An 18134-nucleotide genomic window follows, 5' to 3' on the forward strand; every position below is an offset into this window, starting at 1 on the left:
ATAGGTTCAAAAAAAGCAGGGTTAAGTTCTCATCCCATTCGATCTTCGGTTGCTTTTGGTGACTTCACAATCGATCGGGGCATAGATAGAGATGAGATCATGGTAGACAGGACGAGACATTCTGGCCAATTGGGCTATTAGGAAAATGATGCGCCCCTGGCCATAGAGAGAGAGAGCCAAGCATCATAATGTCACTTAGGCTATTTGGCATACTGGCCGGCGGCACTCCCCGCGCAGTAGGACCCAAGCCAGTAAGGCGTTGCTGGATCATGAACAGTAGAGAGGGAGGGTGGCACTAAGGCATGTGGTAACTTGTTCCCCTGACCCTCTATCTATGTACAACTAAAAAATATACCAGCTCAGGGATCAAAGAAAATAAATTGTAGCATTAGCATAGCAAGTTAGCAACTCATATTCAATGAAAAAAACAGTCGCAACAATTTTTCGGTAATCACTATCAAAGAGCTGGATGATGAAACACTATCAGGCACTTGCATGAATATTTGATAGCATCCTAAGCAGCTTGTTCCTAAAAGTTATCGAACCTGAAGGTGAAGCTCAAGCATCTCTGCCATCTAGCTACAGTGCCTTAGGCCACAGATTACTGTAACAGAACCAACTACGAGCAGAGCAGCTGGTTCTCAAATCGATCTAAGCATTCAGCAGCAATGGCGTAACCAGGATTTATAATTAGGGTGGTTCATTGTTTAATTTTTTAAACCTCTATAAATAAAATACGTTGGTACACAACTCCATGCACGAATAGATTAAGGTAAATAGGACATACAAACATCATAATATAAAATAGATAAGCCTAGCTTGTTTAATGTAAAATTAAAAGATTATATACCATACCAATAATACAATGCTGCAAAAAAATATTACACTTAAAAAAAAATAATCCAGCATTGCACAAATTTTTTTTCCAATAACCCAATGTCATTCTAGATGTCTAGAACCTAAATCAGTTCAATTTACATATCATGTGACTTGTTGTCGGGTACCATAAAAAGGGGTCCCCTAAGCAAAAACCGAAAAAATCGCTTAGACTCATGTGACTTGTTGTCGGGTACCATAAAAAGGGATCCCCTAAGCAAAAACCGAAAAAATCGCTTAGACTCCGTCAAAATCAAAGCCAAGAGACAACTATTGGCTAACCCCCGGTCTTGTCCGAGGCCACCGACTCTCCGCCTCGCTCGAGGCCTTGCACGAGAGGCCTCGGATGGCCTACCGAATCTCCGCCTCGCTCGAGGCCTCGCACGAAAGGCCTCGGACGGGGAACCAATTCTCCGTCTCACTCGAGGCCACGCGCGTAAAGCCTCGGACGAGATGCCGATTCTCCGTCTCGCTCGAGGCCGGCTCGGTAATAACCCCGTCGCCCCTGCCTCGACCGATCTCCCCGACAGAGCATCGCGTCTAATTAATGCGACCAACCACTCCCGCGACATCAGCCGGACGACGGCTCGACGCAGCAGAGCGGCCGACGAGACGGGAAGTCGCATCAACACCGTACCGTCCGGGACAGGACAGGGCAGGGGTTACCGGCCGCTGTGCTCGGTACTGTGCCCACAACCGGCACCCACACTGCACTGTGCTACCTAACCCCTGCTCCAGGAACAACGTGGCATGGGGAGTCAAGTCCGGGTCACTATAGCCTAGGAATCAGTGTACAGGACCAACTGCTCCCTCCAAGCCTTGGCAATCTACTTCTGGGTCTCGGCAACGTCGGGATTTGCGCCCGCTGAGCCCCCCACGATGGCTCGGCCTCGGCACCAACTGAGCCTCGGCTCTTTACGCGGTCAACACACAGCGACCGGCACGTCGCCCGCCATGCCCTGCGTCAAGCTATCACTGGAGCTCCCACGTCGCACAGGATCGGGTGTGACCAGTGCGTCGCCCCAGTGCATCAAGGACAAGGACCGCTCCGTCGACCATGCCGCCACAGTGACAAGCTACAGGGCTCGGAAATGTCACCTCAGTTCATAGGAAACCGCGTAGCAAACGTATGTATCACCCCTGTCCCCCCTTCAACTATAAAAGGGAGGGACCGGGGCCGTTTCTAGGGACGGGTTCACGAGGTAGACGAACACACGCTTGACACTCTGTAACGCGCACGCTTCCCCGCCGCCTGAGATCAACATCTCAAGCAATCCACACCGCTTCACGCAGAGACTTGGGACTGGCTCCCTCTCTCGCCCTGCTTGTAACCCCCTACTACGAGCATTTCGGTGCAAGGAATACAAGATTGATCTCTCGGACTGGACGTAGGGCACCTCTTGCCTGAACCAGTATAAACCTTATGTCTCTTTGCATCACCATCCGGGATTAGGGGCACGCAATACATTTTTACTAGTTGGTTGAGGGCCCGCCGGTCCAAAACACTGACAGTTGGCGCGCCAGGTAGGGGCTCTACTGCGTGTCAGCTTCGTCGTCCCAACAAGTTCCGGATGGCAGACCTCGTACGACCACTGTGTCTCGGCACGGTTATCTGGTTCAGGAGCCTAGAGTTCATGTCTCTAGGATGTGAGTATGATATGGTACTCCTCACACCCCGAGCCCCACCGACCGACGATGACATCACACACCAGCAGCCCAGGCGTAGACGACGCCTGGGCGGCCACTCTCATCGTGCTCGCCAAGCACGACATGAGCGGGGCCACCCCGACACCACGCGAGCTTGGGGCGACGCACCGCGTTCTGCCGGTATCCCATGCCCGGCTATTGGTATGGAGTCCCTAGTTGGGGACCTGTCCAGCTTAAGCCTGGGCAAGGGATAGGCACCGGTGGCATGCAGCGACGACCCGTCGTCAAGCTCTGTCCTGCCACCCCCTGAGGAGTCGACTCCGACAGAGCAAAGCCCGGCGATAGCACCATCCCCGTACCCCTTCGGATTAAGGAACATCGCCACCACCTATGCTTCCGCCTACACTTCCGCACACGCGGAGCCCTCAGGACGCCGCCAATGCTTCACCTTCGACCTTGACTCCACAACCTCAACTCACACCCACGCTGACTCCTCGAAGGAGGACGAGGCGTGGTCCGGAGCAGACTTTTCCGGGCTTCGCGACCCTAAAGTTATGCGCCGCTTCTTGGCCGCAAGCGACTACTACTTCGGTTACTCCGACTCCGACAATGAAGACACTTACGACCCCACTCGCGAGTGTTTCCACATCGGGCTTGGGATGCCAAGAGCAAGCGATGAGGACGAAGGGGTAGGCAACTATTCCTCGCTTCGCCAGTGGGCAGGCGACGCCACACCTCCATGCGTTGTCCCACCGGCAGTGTGGAACGAGAACCTTGCCCCAGACAACTTCAACGCCTGGACCTGGAGCAGCTCCGTGAGCTTTAGGCTAAGGTCGAACAAGACCGACTCCTTCTGTAGTAGCTCCGAGACACTCTCGAGCAGGAGCAGCGAGGTCGCGGTGATGGCGGAGGAGCCCGGTGGAGGGCCCGCGACGTCCACCACCGCATCAACGACGACGAAGGGGGTGAGCAACCCCCAATCTTCAATCACGCTAGCCAGAACATCGTGGCTACGGCGATGCTAGTCTGAACGATGCTCGAGCCCTCTACCATGGAGGGGCGATGGGTCCGCGGTGAGCTCCGGGATCTCCTCGAGACCGCCGCGGTGCAGCAGGCCGAAAGTTCCGCCTCCCGACGACGCGGAGGCGCCTCAGAACTTCCCATGGTGCCGCCTCGGTAGGATAGGGGGGCCTCGGTTTGTCTTGAACCCGCTCGAGCACTGACAGCCAACAGGGTCCCCTCGGTGCACGACCGCCTCGGCAACCGACGAGAAGCGCAAGGCAACCACGAAGTGGTCAGCAGGCGACGGCGCCATGACAATGAGGGGCCCGCCCAGGGCTACCATCCGCACCAAGGTGGCCACTACGACAGTGGGGAGGACCGTAGTCCTTCGGAGCCGCTTGGCCCTCGAGTTTTTAGCAGAGCTATCCGCGTTGCTCATTTCCTAGCCCGGTTTCGGCCACCGACCAACCTCACGAAGTATAGCGGCAAGACCAATCCCAAACTTTGGCTGGCCGATTACCGCCTGGCTTGTCAGCTAGGTGGCACGAACAATGACCTGCTCATCATTCGCAACCTCCCATTGTTCCTGTCAGACTTGGCGCAAGCCTGGCTTGAACACCTCCCTCCCTCGCAGATCCACGACTGGCGCGACTTGGTAAGGGTTTTCATTGGGAACTTTCAGGGCATGTACGTGCGCCCTGGGAATTCCTGGGACCTCAAGAGTTGTCGCCAGGGCCCGAACAAGTCTCTCCGAGACTTCATCCGGCACTTCTTCAAGAAATGCACCGAGTTGCCAAGCGTCGGCAACTCAGAAATTGTCTAGGCTTTCCTCTTCGGCACCACCTGCTGAGACCTGGTCCGAGAGGTTGGCCAAAATGTGCCAACCTCGGCGGCCGCGCTCCTCGACATCACCACCAACTTTGCCTCAGGCGAAGAGGCCATTGGGGCCATCTTCCCCGACAACAATGCCAAGGGGAAGCGGAGGGACGAGGCCCTCGGGGCCTTGGCTCCCCACCTCCCCAAGAAAAAAAGAAGGGTCGCTAGGGGAAGCAAGACATCCTCGAGGCCGGCCTAGTCGTGGCCGTAGAGTGCAAGAATCCCCGAGGCCCCAGAGGCCCTGGGCTCTTCGACGATATGCTTAAGAAACCCTGCCCTTACCACCAGGGCCCGGTGAAGCATGCCCTTGAGGAGTGCACCATGCTCCGGCATTACTATGCCAAGCTTGGGCTCCCCGACAACGATGCTAAGAGGAGGGGCACCGGCAACAGGGACGACGACAAGGACGATGGGTTCCCTGAGGGGCACAACGCCTTCATGATCTTTGGCAGACCTTCAGCGCGCCTCACGGCACGCCAGCGGAAGAGGGAGCACCGGGAGGTCTTCTCGATGAAGGTGGCCGCTCCTCGGTACCTCAACTGGTCTCGGGAGGCAATCACCTTCGATCAGGATGACCACCCCGATTATGTCCCGAACCCCGGGTAGTATCCACTCATCGTCGACCCCATCATCGGCAACACCTGACTCACTAAGGTGTTGATGGATGGAGGCAGCGGCCTCAACATCCTCTACGCCAACACCTTGGAGCTCCTAGAGCTCGACCAGTCAGAGCTCCTAGAGCTCGACCAGTCACAGCTCCGGGGTGACGCCGCACCTTTCCACGGCATTGTGCCGGGGAAACGCACGTGGCCCCTCAGGCGCATCGACCTACCCATCTGCTTCGGTACTCCCTCCATCTACCGCAAGGAGGTCCTCACCTTTGAGGTGGTTGGGTTCAAGGGAACCTACCATGCCATCCTAGGGCGGCTGTGCTACACCAAGTTCATGGTGGTCCCCAACTACACGTACCTCAAGCTCAAGATGCCAGGCCCCAACGGCGTCATCACTATCGAGTCCATGTACGAGAATGCATACGACTACGACGTCGAGTGCATCGAGTATGCCGAGGCTATCATAGAGGCTGAGACCCTCATCATCAACCTCGACCGACTCGGTAGCGAGGCACCTGACTCCAAGCGCCATGCTGGGACTTTTGAGCCCATGGAGGCCGTCAAGCTCGTCTCGGTCGACCCCAATGGCTCCGATGACCGGGCGCTGAGGATCAGCGCCACCCTCAACATCAAATAGGAAGCCGTGCTCATCGACTTTCTTTGCGCGAATGCCGATGTATTCGTGTGGAGTCCCTTGGACATGCTGGCCATACCGAGGGAGGTCGCCGAGCACGCCTTGGACATCCAGGCCGGCTCCAGACCGGTGAATCAGCGCCTGAGCCGATTTGACGAGGAAAAGCGTAGGGCCATCGGCGAAGAGGTGCAGAAGCTTTTGGCGGCCAGATTCATCAAGGAAGTGTCCCATCCGGAGTGGTTAGCTAATCCTGTATTAGTTAAGAAGAAAAATGGGAAATGGAGAATGTGTGTAGACTACACCGGTCTAAACAAAGCATGTCCAAAGGTCCCTTTCCCATTACCTCAAATCGATCAAATCATTGACTCCACTATGGGATGTGAAACCCTATCCTTCCTTGATGCGTATTCTGGTTGCCATCAGATCAAGATGAAAGAGTCCGACCAGCTCGTGACTTCTTTCATCACATCATTTGGCATGTACTGCTATGTGACTATGCTGTTCGGCCTCAGAAACGTAGGGGCCACATACCAGCGGTGCATGACCCAGGTCTTTGGCGAGCACATCGGGTGAACCATCGAGGCCTACGTGGATGACATCATGGTCAAGTCCAGGAAGGCCAGTGATCTCATCAGCAACTTGGAAATAGCCTTCAGATGCCTCAGAGAAAAGGGCATCAAGCTCAACCCCGAGAAGTGTGTCTTCGAGGTCCCCCGAGGCATGCTCTTAGGATTCATAGTCTCAGAACGCGGCATCGAGGCCAACCCAGAGAAGGTCTTGGCCGTGACCAACATGGGGCCAATCCGAGACCTCAAGGGAGTACAGAGGGTTATGGGATGCCTTGCGGCCCTGGGCCACTTTATCTCGTGCCTTGGCAAAAAAGGTTTGCCTCTGTACCGCCTCTTGAGGAAATCAGAACGCTTTTCTTGGACCCCCGATGCCGAAGAAGCCCTCGCCAAGCTCAAGGCATTGCTCACCAATCCTCCCGTCCTAGTACCGCTAGCCAAGGGCGAGGCCCTCTTACTCTACATCACCGCAACGACCCAGGTGGTCGGTGTGGCCATAGTGGTCGAGAGGCAGGAAGAAGGGCATGCTCTACTCATCCAATGACCGGCTTACTTCATCAGCGAAGTGCTCTCTGAGACCAAGACACGCTACCCCCACATCTAGAAACTAATCTATGCCATAGTCTTGGCTCGACACAAGCTGCGTCACTACTTTGAGTCCCACTCGGTAACCGTGGTGTCGTCTTTCCCCCTAGGAGAGATAATCCATAATCGGGAGGCCTCGAGTAGGATAGCCAAGTGGGCCGTCGAACTCATGGGGGAAGCCTTGTCCTTCATGCCTCGAAAAGCAATTAAATCCCAGGTCTTGGCTGATTTTGTGGCTGAGTGGACCGACACCCAACTGCCGCCTGCTCAAATCCAGGCAAAATGCTGGGCCATGTACTTCGATGGGTCCCTGATGAAGACCGAGGTAGGCACGGGTCTGCTCTTCATCTCACCCCTTGGAGTGCACATGCGCTACATGATTCAGCTCCACTTCGCCGCCTCTAACAACGTAGCCAAATACAAAGCCCTCGTCAATGGCTTGCGGATCGCCATCGAACTTGGAGTACGGCGTCTCGATGTATGGGGCAATTCGCAGCTCGTTGTCGATCAAGTGATGAAGGAGTCGAACTGCCATGACCCCAAAATGGAGGCGTACTGTAAGCTAGTATGTCACCTTGAAGACAAGTTCGACGGTCTCGAACTCAACCACATCACGCGTAAATTCAACGAGGCCGCAGACAAACTGGCAAAGATGGCGTCGGCATGGGCCCCGGTCCCCCCGAACATCTTCGCCAGAGACCTCCACAAGCCTTCCATCGACTACGCCTTGGCAGCAGAAGAGGGCCCAGCGATCGAGCCCCCCGCAGGGCTCGAGACCCCCTCTATCACCAAGACCCCTTCGGCCGAGCCCGAGGTCATGGAAGTCAACACAGAGCCTCCCAAGGCCAACCAAGGCACGGACTGGCGAGTCCCATTCCTTGATTGCCTCATCCGAGGAGAGCTTCCCGTAGACAAGACCAAAGCCCGATAGCTTGCTCGACAGGCCAAGACATACGTCCTCAGCAACGGCGAGTTGTACAGGTAAAGCCCATCCGACGTCCTCCAATGATGCATCACCACTGAGGCAGGTCAAGCCCTACTTTGGGACTTGCATGTGGGAGCCTACGGGCACCATGTAGCGCCTCGGACACTCGTCGGAAGTGCTTTCCACCAAGGGTTCTACTGGCCAACGGCTGTTGCTGACGCCACCAAGCTCATACGCTCCTGCGAAGGATGCCAATACTACGCACGGCAGACGCATCTCCTAGCCCAAGCCCTCCAAACCATCCCCATCACATGGCCATTCGTCGTATGGGGGCTCAACATGGTTGGGCCTCTGCAGAAGGACCCCAGGGGCTACACCCACCAGCTGGTAGCAATCGATAAGTTCTCCAAGTGGATCGAGGCTCGTCCGATCAATCGAATCAAGTCCGAGCAAGCGGTGCTGTTCTTCACTGATATCATCCACAGGTTCAAGGTTCCAAACACCATGATCACCGATAATGGGACGTAGTTCACCGGCCACAAATTCCTAATGTTCTGTGATGACCACCACATCCGTGTGGCCTCGTCAGCCATGGGACATCCTAGGACAAACGGCCAAGTAGAGTGTGCCAACGGCATGATCCTACAAGGCCTCAAGCCAAGAATATACAACCGGTTGAAGAAATTTAGCAAGAAATGGCTTGCCAAACTCCCATCGGTCATCTGGAGCCTGAGGAACACCCCGAGCAGAGCCACGGGGTTTACACTGTTCTTCCTAGTCTATGGAGCCGAGGCCATCCTCCCCACTGACTTGGAGTACGGTTTCCCGAGGCTGCAGGCCTACAACGAGCAAAGCAACCATACTGCCCGTGAGGACACCCTCGACCAATTGGAGGAAGCCCGAGATGTTGCGCTTCTTCATTCGGCCAAGTACCAGCAAGCCCTACGACGCTATCAAGCCCGGCGCATTCGAAGCCGAGACCTAAAAGTGGGCGACCTGGTGCTGAGGCTAAGGCAGAGCAACCAGGGCCGCCACAAGCTGACCCCACCATGGGAAGGACCGTACATCGTTGCCCAAGTGCTGAAGCCCAGGACCTACAAGCTAGCCAACGAGAAGGGCGAAATCCTCACCAACGCTTGGAACATAGAACAACTATGTCGCTTTTACCCTTAAATTTCCAAGCATTGTATACATTGTTTCTCGAAATACAATTAAGAAGCGTTCTTTAGTTGTTCTAATTTTTCAAGAAACCCCCCGGGCCCATCAAGGGCCTCAGCAATATGATAACTCCATTAGGGAGACACGGCTCTGCCTCTACAAAACCGAGCCTCCCTTGGGGTCTAGAAGGGGGGACTCCCCCCTAAGTCCCACGCACCATTTTTTAGTCGTTTTTTGAAAAATATTCTACGCCAAACTCTCTAGCACGCTCTGACAAATCAATTGTAAAAGACCTAAGGACCGAAAGTCTGTCTTAGGGCCAAAAGGCTGGCCGAGTCATGAGACGGCCAATGCCTCCGGGCTACGGCACTCCCTCACCACCTTTTTGCCCTAGGGACAGCTTAGGCTCTGAGGAAGTTTTTTGCAAGTGATATGTTCAGAAACAAGATAGAGGGCAGAGGCTCGGAAATACAATAAAAAACGATTAAGAAGCGTAGACGCACAAGTACTTTAAAAAAGGCCTCAATGGCCACCAGTGTTATGATATGGTAATGTAATCCCTAATTTATTTACATGGCCTCTTGGGCCCAGGTCAAGGCTCAGGGTCTCCAGCATCGTCGAACGGTGTGGGAGGGGCCACCTCCTCTTCGAACAGCTTGGCCAGCGCCGTGCTGGGGCCCTCAGCCACCTCCATCAGCTTCGTGACCTCCTCATCGGCCTCCTTGTCATCCCCGGCCAAGACATAGCCGTCACTAATGGCCTCGAGGTCGACGCCGGCATAGTGCGAGGAGACGATGGCTAGGGCGCGCTTGACACCCATGTGCAGCGCTCTCCGGAGTCGCTCGTGCACCTGGCCATTCAACATGATCAAGCGACTCCTAAGGTAGCTGCCCAATTGGACCCCCTCAACCTCTAGGACCTCGTAGATGGTACAGGCGGCGCTCTGCAGCGCATCGTGCTCCCCGATCTTGGCCTCGAGCACCACCTGTACTATGACAGAGGCCTCAGCTACCCGGGAGACCTCCTTCTCCAACCCTGCGCCGAGACAACCAGGATAGGGTTAGGTGCAAAAGAAAATAAGCCAAACAGGGGCAAAGGACTATAGGACTCACCCTCGGCTTTCTCCTTCTAGCCCTGGACCTCGACTCAAGAAGCCTCAGCTGCCCTAGAAGCCTCTTTCTCTAGCTCTGCATCACACCAGGAAGTTAGGGGTCGAACATAAGAAAAACAAATAAAACAAGGAGAATAGGACTTACCCTCGACCTTTCCCTTCCAGACCACAACCTCGGTCCAGGAGGCCTCGGCCACCTTGAGGGCCTCTGCCAGGGCGCCTTTTGTCAGCAGGTGCGCACCCCGCTCTGCCCCCAGCTGTCCAGCGAGGGCCTTGGTAGAGGCCGTCGCTTCTTCAGCCCGAGACCTAAAGATGTCCCGATCGCCGGCCACCCAGGTCAGCTCTTCCTCTAGCTCCTTGACCCGCGCCGCCAAAGGGGCGACCTGCTCCTGAGCCGTGGCCGCCTCGGCCTTCATATCAGCACAGCGAAGGCGGAGGTCCTCCACCTCTGCGCTGCACGCCAACAGAAGCTCGTTGGCATCGGTGAGCAAGCCCTTCTGCCGTTGGAGCTGGTCCTAGACCTCCCTCTCCTACTAGAGGAATGGCGACTTCCTGAGGGACCGGGCCTTGAGCTCCTGATAGGAAGAACAAACGTCAAGCGCTGCGAGAAAACTCAGGAAAAAGGCGACACCACACGAAAAAAGAAGGCGTGTACCTGGGCGACCTCGGGCAGATCATCAGCCACGACGGACAGCGCTATCCGCAGCGACTGCTCCGCTAGACGGTGGTATTGCTCGAAGGTGTCCCAGCGCCCCCCCCTCAGCGCCGCATCCTCGAGGGCGAACAGAGGCTCCCCCTTAGGGTCATCCTGGCTCTGCCACAAGACACGTGGGTGAACCCACCCATGGGGCTCGGGTCGTACCCGCACAAGGGCCGAGCTTCCCTCGCTAGAGGTCGGAGCCGGCTGCTCCATGGTGCCGGCCGCCTCAGCACCGACCAGCTCCTTTGCTCGAGAAGTATCGTTGGAGGAGATCGAATGGACCTCCACTTCCTGGGCGCTCTCCTGCAACGGCAGCGGGCCTTGGACCAGCGGCGGTATTGAGGCTTGCCCCGCCTCTGCCTCCACTTCCTGGGCCGCCGGCTTCGTCGCGCTCATGCTAGCCCCCGTCACCCTGGCCATGGTGGTCTCGAGGGCTCCGGTCCCCACCACTTCGGCCTCGGTGGTCCTAGGCACCCAAGCCCCTGTCGCCTCAGCCTTGGAAGTCTGAGGGGCCTCTGTCTCACCCTCGGTGGCCTCAACAACTGAGGGCGCCTTGGCCCCATCTGACTCGTGGGCCTCAGCCTTGCGGGGCATAGGCGTTTGCTCCCCCGCTCGCTCCATGGCCGCCCCGGTAGCCTCCCCTTAGGCGACCAGCTCCTTTGGATCGGCCCTCGCTGATGCCACGCCACGCTGTACGGCGGCCTGTGCCTCCACCACCCATTGAGCGGTGGAGCCCGTGCTCACCTTGAGCGACTTACGCGGTGCCAGGGTAGACACCTCCACCGGACGCTTCTGGTTGAAGGCAAGACAACCACTTGATCAGCATATGACCATAAAGCAAGCGGGAGACGATACGAACTCCACTGAAAAAACACTCACCTCGAGCGGGGATGCAACCGCTTCGGCACTATGACCCTCCTCTGCAACGACGGTGGCGGCGGCGGTGGCATGGCCTCCATATCTGCTGGTGTTGGCCGGCCCTCGCCGGACTTCGGCGCCCCCTCGATCCTCTGCGGGGGCAGTTGCGTCGCCCCCGCCGCCACCTGCTCCACCTCTGTCATCAAGCCCACTGGGCTGACGGCGTGCTTCCCTAACGCCTATGCCTCGAGCGTGTTGGCCTCGGCCCCAGGGCGGGTGATCACTGGCCTCGAGGCGCCCTCCCCTCCTCCTCCTAGGAACGCTGGGCCACTCCCTGATGCCTCGACATCAGGGAGATGGTCTAGGGGACCTCGCCCCACCTCGCTCTCGTCCTCTTCGCCCAAAGAATCTGTCAACAGTGATGGCGATGGAGACGCCTCCATTGGGAGACCGTCCTACCTCTGCTGCCTGCGGCGCTTCTCCAGCTCCTCATGCTCAAGAATCTTCCTCTTGTGCTTTGCCTCCTCGTCATCCTTCCGCTTCTTCTACGCCTCGGCGTGTGCCTGGTTCACCACCCGCCGCTCTACGTCCTCGGGAACGAGCGGCGGGCAGGCTCGCACGTCTCTCATCCCCTGTAGGAACGGCAAACACAAATAAGGGAACGAGAAACGGTGAGGAACGAGGAGGCCTCGGGGGCCGCAGCAGCGTGTGACTTATCAGAGAAAGGTACCCCCATGATGGGAGCATCGCGAACGGGGTCAGACCACTGATCTTCAGCCACACCTCCACCGTCTCCCTCACCTGTCGTAGAATCTCCTCATCGGAGAGGGTGAAGGCAGACATCCGGATGCCCTCAATCGGCTCACCTGGTGTCATCTCGAACAGGCGCCGCCGCTGAGCCATCAGCGACAGCACCCTCCGGCGGTGGAAGGTAGCCACGACCATAGCCACTGTAAGGCTGTGGTTCCATAGCCTCTCTAGCCCCTCCAAGAGCGGCTATAGCTTGGGCTAGTCGGCCAGCGGGACGCCATACCTCCACTTCTCTGGATAGTTCTCAACGATCCGCCCGGTGTAGGGGGGAAGTCCGCCATTGTCGTTGCGGAGGTAGAACCAGCTGGTGTACCAGCGGCGATTGGTTGACGCGAGCTGGGCTAGGATGTAAAGGTGCTACCGGTCTTGGTGCACTTGGAGAGTACAGCCACCGGCCCTCATCGCCTTCCTCGTACCCATCGTGCCCGTTGGCTTGGTGGTATGCCCCACCCGGAAGAGGTGGAGCCACAGCTCCCAATGGGGGGCAATGCCCAAGTACCCCTCGTAGACGGCAACGAAGATGGCCGCCTATGCGATGGAGTTGGGGTTGAAGTTGTGAAGCTCCACGCCATAGTAATGCGGGAGCGCTCGCATGAACCGGTCTGCCAGTAGGCCAAGACCACGCTCGTGAAAAGACACGAAGCTCATGATGTACCCGTCATGTGGCCTCGGCTCTGGCTCGCCTGATGGAGCAATCCACTCTGGCCTATTAGGGTCAGTAACCGGGCGGAGAAGGCCATCGTCAACGAGCAACTGCAGTGTCTCCGCAGACACGTCGGACAGACCCCAAGGATCCACCGGGAGGATGACAGGGCCACCAGCCATTGTGCGGTGGAGAATATGGCTACAGCGGTAAACCTCGCTCTGCCTCTCCCCCCTCTCTCTCTCTCTCCCTCGCCCTTCTCCCATCTTCTCCCCGGTGCTCTCTGTTCCTAGCAATGGCTTGAGGGCAGCAAAGGCAAATGCAGGCAAGGTAAGGAGGGGAGGGGCGAGGCTTGTTGCGTATTTCTACAGGAAGGGGACAAAATGGATGGGCGACAAAATCGGAGAAGTTTCCCTCAAATCTGATACAGTTAATCCAGATCCGATTTTGCCACCCACATACCCACCTTTTCCTTATTAATCACGTGAACAGTTATGTCCCATCCGCTGACACATCGTCGCGTCTGACCACAGCAGCGCCCGGTGCTATTCCGCCTCCCCGAGAAAATTGCCTCAAAAGGCGCTCCTGCCATTGTCAGCCGATGGGGGGGAATATCCCCCACCCGATTCCTTTCAGACGAAGGAACTGGGAACCGAGCCCGTTACGGTCTAGGGGTTCGAAGGCTGGGCCCCTGAGGGTTTTGATAGCCACCCTAGGGCAATAGAGTCAGGGACGACTATGGGCGAGCCCATACATGGCTGAGGCCCAAGCAAGCGAAATGCTTGGGATGCCCTAAGTCGTGTCCGAGACTGGTAGGGAGGTCTCCGAATGGGATCCCACCGTAGGGAGGCATCGAGCCCTGGGGGCCCATTGAACGGCCCTGGGACCCACTAGAGAAGCCCTCTAGTACTTTTGGAGCACGTCTCTGGACCACTAGCTGACCCCTATCGAATGGGGCACGGGCCTCCACTCGGACTTATCCGATAACAGCTCACCAGAAGTGTCACCGCTCGTGCACACCGAGGGTAGCCTAGCATATTCCACCCCTCCTCTAAACAAAAAGGATGCACGAGGGTCGCACAAAAAGCCAGGGGAACTCCTGATTGCCCTCTCTCTCCGTGTAGAGGCTCGGGGGCGCTTCCTGCAACCTTGCTGAGACCCAGCGACCCAGGCTCACACTCGAGGGCTCGACAAACAACCCCTCCTTCCAAATGAAAAGGATGTGCGAGGGTCGCACAAAAAGCTAGGGGAACTCCTGACCGCCTTCTCGCTTTGTGTAGAGGCTAGGGAGCTCTTTTTGCAACCTTGCCGAGATCCAGTGACCCAGGCTCGCACTCGAGGGCTCGGTAAACAACCCCTCCTTTCGAACAAAAAGGATGCGCGAGGGTCACACAAAAAGCCAGGGGAACTCCTGACTGCCCTCTCGCTCCGTGCAGAGGCTAGGGAGCTCTTCCTGCAACCTTGCCGAGACCTAGCGACCTAGGCTCGCACTCGAGGGCTCGGTAAACAACCCCTCTGTCTGAACGAAAAGGACACACGAGGGTCGCACGAAAAGCTAGGGGAACCCCTAATTGCCCTCTCGCTCTGTGTAGAGGCTCGGGGGCTCTTCCTGCACCCAGGACGAAGACAAGCTCGCACTTGGAGGCTCGAAAAAATGCGATAAAGGGCATCGAGCCCCTTACGGTCCAGGGGTTCGAAGGTTGGGCCCTCCAAGGTTTTGACAGCCGCCCTAAGGCAACAGAGTCAGGGACAACTATGGGCGAGCCCGAACATGGCCAAGGCCCGAGCAAGCGATCGCTCAGGACGCCCTAAGTCGTGTCCGAGACCAGCAGGGAGGTCTCCAAATGGGATCCCACCGTAGGGAGGCATCGAGCCACCAGGGCCCATTGAACGACCCTGGGACCCACTAGAGAAGCCCTCTTGTACTTTTGGAGCGCGTCTCTGGACCGCTAGCCGACCCCTATCGAATGGGGCACGGGCCTCCACTCGGACTTACCCGCTAACAGCTCACCGGAGGTGTTACTGCTCGTGCCCACCGAGGGTAGCATGGCATTCTCCACCCCTCCTTCCAAACGAAAAGGATGCGTGAGGGCCGCACAAAAAAGACAGGGAAGCTCCTGATCACCCTCTTGCTCTGTGTAGAGGCTCGGGGGCTCTTCCTGCACCCAAGCCGAAGACTCAGCGACTCAAACTCGCACTCACGGGCTCGGCAAACGCAATAAAACCCCTCGCACGACGTAAGAAAAGCCCCTGGAGGAATAAATCCACTCCTCCAGGGCCTCGGGGGCTACACCCGGTGGGTGCGCTCGTGCGCACCCACCGAGGCCTCGAGTACAAAATACCATCCTGCCAGGCGCTGTCGCGAGCCGAGTCTCGTCAAAACCTTAGGGAGAGCGCTCACACTCCCCCTGAGGCTCAGGGGCTACTGTTGGGTACCATAAAAAGGGGTCCCCTAAGTGAAAACCGAAAAAATCGCTTAGACCCCATCAAACTCAAAGCCAAGAGATAACTATTGGCTAACCCCCGGTCTTGTCTGAGGCCACCGACTCTCCGCCTCACTCGAGGCCTCGCACGAGAGGCCTCGGACGGCCTACCGAATCTCCGGCTCGCTCGAGGCCTCACACGAAAGGCCTTGGATGGGGAACCAATTCTCCGTCTCGCTCGAGGCCCAGCACATAAAGCCTCAGATGAGATGCCGATTCTCCGTCTCGCTCGAGGCCGGCTCGGCAATAACCTTGTCGCCCCTACCTTGACCGATCTCCTCGACAGAGCGTCGTCTCCAATTAATGCGACCAACCACTCCTGCAACATCAGCCGGATGACAGCTCGACACAGCAGAGTGACCGATAAGACGGGAAGTTGCATCAACACCATACCATCCGGGACAGGACAGGGCAGGGGTTACCGGCCGCTGTGCTCGGTACTATGCCCATGACCAGCGCCCACACTGCACTGTGCTGCCTAACCCCTGCTCCAGGAACAACACGGCGTGGGGAGTCAAGTCTGGGTCACTATAGCCTAGGAATTAGTGTACAGGACCAACTACTCCCTCCAAGCCTTGGCAATCTACTTCAGGGTCTCGGCAACCTCGAGATTCGCGCCCATCAAGCCCCCCACGATGGCTCAGCCTCAGCACCAACTGAGCCTCGGCTCTTTACGCGGTCAACACACAGCGACCGACACATCACCCACCATGCCCTGCGTCAAGCTATCACTGGAGCTCCCACGTCGCACAGGATTGGGTGTGACCAGTGCGTCGCCCCAATGCATCAAGGACAAGGACCGCTCTATCGACCATGCCGCCACAGTGACAAGCTATAGGGCTCGGAAACGCCACCTCCGTTCATAGGAAACCGCGTAGTAAACGTATGTATCACCCCTGTCCCCCTTCAACTATAAAAGGGAGGGACCGGGGCCGTTTCTAGGGACGGGTTCATGAGGTAGACGAACACACGCTCGACACTCTATAACACGCACGCTTCCCTGCCGCCTAAGATCAACATCTCAAGTAATCCACACCACTTCACGCAGAGACCTAGGACTGGCTCCCTCTCTCGCCCTGCTTGTAACCCCCTACTACGAGCATTTCGGTGCAAGGAATACAAGATCGATCTCTCGGACTGGACGTAGGGCACCTCTTGCCTGAACCAGTTTAAACCTTGTGTCTCTTTGCATCACCATCCAGGATTAGGGGCACGCAGTACATTTTCACTAGTTGGTTGAGGGCCCGCCGGTCTAAAACACCGACACTTGCACTTTTGTTGTATGTTTCTATTGGCGATCACCGGCCGCTAGCAGCGTCTAATCTATTGCCTATGCTTGAATCTAATTTGCTTAATGAGAAACAGATTAAGATCATAGCGAAGAAGCTGAAGAAAGGAACCATGATTAAGGGCAGCCGGTTGATTGAGTGATTGCTTGATTTTGATTATCTTATTATTTTACTAATTGCAGTTGGAGACGATGAAATAAACGTACCTGCCTGCTAGTCTATTCCGCTGCTGCTCGATGGCTCAGTGCTCGGCCACTCATAGGTAGCAAACACTGGTCGCTGGTGGTAGCTCACAAGTCACAGACACCGGTGGCTGTGCCTGCCGTCGCAGCGCTCCTACCGTCGTGTCGTCATCCAAGTTCCGATCGCACGTGAGAAATGACGAATGGGCATGGCAGCGCGGCACCACACGGAAGACCGGTGCCTTGTTACTGCCCTTATTTGTGGACTGCGGACGTGATCTGTGGCAAGCCGGCCACAAATGACGCACTACACAGGCACTGCCTTCTGATAACAACAGCAATGAGGGGTAATAAACTAATCATGGATACGTAGTTTCCTTCTTGCTCTTGCATAAGATTGGCTCACACGCATGCAAGGTATGAATCACGATCAGTTCTTTTGCATAAAATGGAAGGGAAAAAAAGAAAATCTCAACCAATGTGATAGATAATCATGTTCGGTTCTTTTACCTACGAGAACAATCACATCCGCTTGATGAAAACAATTTTGCTTTTTATAATATTTGATTGATTGATAGAGTAGTTTCCTTGCTCTTGTATGCACTCTGGCGCGGTGGAGGGCGTGTAGTGATTTTCGCACGGGCCAGGTCCACCGCACGCGCGTGCGAGTGAGGGAAATGCCGGCCGAGCGATGCGCGAACAAGCATGTGAAACCGCCGTGTTGACGATTCCTCTTCGTATGTTTTAGGACGTCCGTTCATATACATAAAATAAGTCATGAACACCACTATTAACTTTAGCATGTGGAATAACCGGTTGTCATCCTGGGAACTGGCGGATAAGCAAGAAAATAATATAGTTGGGTGATTGTAGATGTCCCTCACAAGCTCATTCTATGGACGATTTTACTTGGAAACAATCAATATGGACTCAACTCCGCTTCCTATGAAGTTTCCTATAAGTGTTCATTCTAGAGTGGTCCACTTACTTGTAACACCTCGGGTGTTTAAATACTAAAACATGCCATGTCATCATATGCATAGCACATCATTTATGTGTTAGTAAAAATTTTGATATGCATACACTAAAACAAGTTTACCTTTATGTTACATGTGTTGACTTGAATGGCTTGAATTGAGTTAAAATTCTTTGTATTGAATTGAATTTCCGAAAACTCT

The sequence above is a fragment of the Miscanthus floridulus genome, chromosome 6, assembly GCF_019320115.1.
Source record: "Miscanthus floridulus cultivar M001 chromosome 6, ASM1932011v1, whole genome shotgun sequence".
NCBI lineage: Eukaryota > Viridiplantae > Streptophyta > Magnoliopsida > Poales > Poaceae > Miscanthus > Miscanthus floridulus.